Raw genomic sequence first — 2,425 nt, forward strand, 5'->3', positions numbered from 1 at the left:
TGATAGACCCTGTTCCAAAGATATGTCATGAGCATCACCCCCTTTGACATCTCTTGTATTATTGCTTCTTTCTGTGTATATATTTGCTCTCTCCAATTAAGCTCTTGCAGGCCAGGACTTCTTTAAAACCTAAACAGTGTCCAGCACAGTTTGATACATTTAAAAGGCACTCAATTTAGAATTATGGCTCAATAAGTCATGGAATGTTAGAATGGTAAAGAACCCTAGCGGTGTGATGTTCTTTCAAGATCATGTATTACTTTTGGGATTGCCTAGTTAAATGTTTTTAGATGAGAAAACTAAGGCCCAAAGAGGTAGGGTAAATTTATTGATTCAATGTAAATCATGTTAAAAAATGAAATGATTCAATGTAAATCATGTTTAAAAATGAATTAGTAAAGAGTTTAAATTATAGAACAGTAAACAAGTTTTTTTTTTTTTGTCCTTTTTGAGACCGGCTGCACTGCACTCAGCCATCCCTATATAGGATCCGAACCCACAGCGGGATCACTGCTGCGCTCCCAGCACCACACTCTCCCGACTGTGCCACGGGCTCGGCCCAGAACAGTAAACAAGTTTTAAAAGAAGTTCAACTTTATTATTTTTCTGTTGTGTACAGTTACTCTGATCACAAAAGTTTTCCTAGTAGAAATCCTCCCATGATGTAGTAGACTGAATTATGTCCCCCCAAAACTCACTGAAGCTTGAATTGTGTTCCCCAAGTTTTATGTATTGGAAATTTAGCCCCCACTGAGATCGTTAATAGGGTGGGAAATCCTATTATGCTAATTGAAAGGTGGAGGCTTGAAGAGGTGATTGGATTGCAGGACCATGCAGTAGTGAATGGATTAAAATTGTGGTCAGGGGCCTGGTTCTGAGGGCTTTAAAAGAAGAGGAGAGTCTTTCTCTCTGCTTCCACCATCTTGCAATGTGAGACTCCTGGGTCACTGTCGCCTCCACCAGATCGACTTTGGACTTCCCAGCCTCAGAAACTGTAAGCAGTAAATTTTGTTTTCTTTACAAATCAACCAGTTGCAGGTATTTTGTTATAAGCAACATAAACAGACTAATACATATGATTAACAGAGAAGTGGAATTTGAAATAACTATCCATTGCATACTAGTAATACTTGGCACAAATCTCTCTATTAATTCTTAGTACAAGTCCACCTTTTTATTTTTATTTATTTATTTTTTAGAAACTGATGTTTATTTTCTGTCAACCTTGTTTCCATTTTGCTTAAGAGCTTATGGAAGAACAGCTTAAGACCACTCGGTGGTTGTTCCACCCGTTCGGTGGCCTGCGCAGTGGCAGCTGCAGACCGTCTCCAGCAGCAGGCTGAGCGCTCCAGTCTTCAGAAGGGAACTGCTGAATAGGCACAGGGGCACCTGTACACCGTCAGACCAGTCTGCAACCTCAGGCTGAGTCGCAGTAAACAGCTGGAGCAGCCAGCCGTTCACCCCGAAATTCTTCCTTGGTCACAGCTTTTTCAGCAGCAGTCTGCTCTTCCTTTTCAATCTCTTCGGGATCTCTGTAGAAGTGGAGCTCAGGCATGACCTCCCACGGGTGCTCACGGGAGACGGTGCCACGCATATACAGAACTTCTCCGGCCAGCATCCGCCACATCAGACCCACTGAGTGAGCTCCCTTGTCGTTGCCTGGGATGGCAATGTCCGCACAGCACAGAGGAGAATCTGTGTTACACAGAGCAGTGGTAGGCAGGTTAACGTAAGAGGCCTCTGTGAGAGGTTGGTCCTCAGTCCCGGGGTCAGTAACCACCAGAAGACGTGGCTCCCAGAAGGCTGCATGGATCTGGTTAGGGAAGGTTCCAGGAGTGAAGCAGCCCGCGATAGGAGCGGCTCCAGTGGCAGCAGCAAACTTCAGCACAGCCCGCTGGCCAGTATTCCCGGAGGATATGACACTGACATCAGCAGGGCTTTCGGTGGCAACGATGGCACGAGCTGCCAGCAGAAGCCTCTCCCAGGTCCTCTTCAGATTTATGATGTCGGTGCCACCACTTTTCCTTTTGTAGATGTACTGTTCCATTTGGAAGTCAAGGTTGGTGCCACTTAAGTGGGTTCCTGCTGCAAGGAATTTGAGGACATCCTCTTCCTTCTTCTGCAGGACATCGAGGGCTCTGGACATGGTGAAAGTTCCCTTTAAGTTACGATGGGAATCCAGAACAATGCCGTATGGACCCCTCTCTGTGCAGCGTAGAAAGGCCAAATCCACCTTTTAAAAAAATGTGCCCCATGCCACCTATAGGCAGAACTGGTGGCAATAATAAGTTTCTCTTAAATAACTTGCAAATATGGCTATCCTTTGAGAGTTAAATTTAATTAACACCAACACAAATACTCAGAATATTTCCTAGGCCTGTGGAAATCACTTGCTTGAGTTTAGTCAGAGATATTAGTAAGCTAA

General features: G+C 44.5%; 1 pseudogene; it reads right to left on the reverse strand.

Moving 5' to 3' along the window:
* Positions 1 to 1,263: 1,263 nt before the first annotated feature.
* LOC103595354 lies at positions 1,264 to 2,146 on the reverse strand (annotated as a pseudogene).
* Positions 2,147 to 2,425: the final 279 nt, after the last annotated feature.

Source organism: Galeopterus variegatus, unplaced genomic scaffold (genome assembly GCF_000696425.1).
Source record: "Galeopterus variegatus unplaced genomic scaffold, G_variegatus-3.0.2 Scaffold1751, whole genome shotgun sequence".
NCBI lineage: Eukaryota > Metazoa > Chordata > Mammalia > Dermoptera > Cynocephalidae > Galeopterus > Galeopterus variegatus.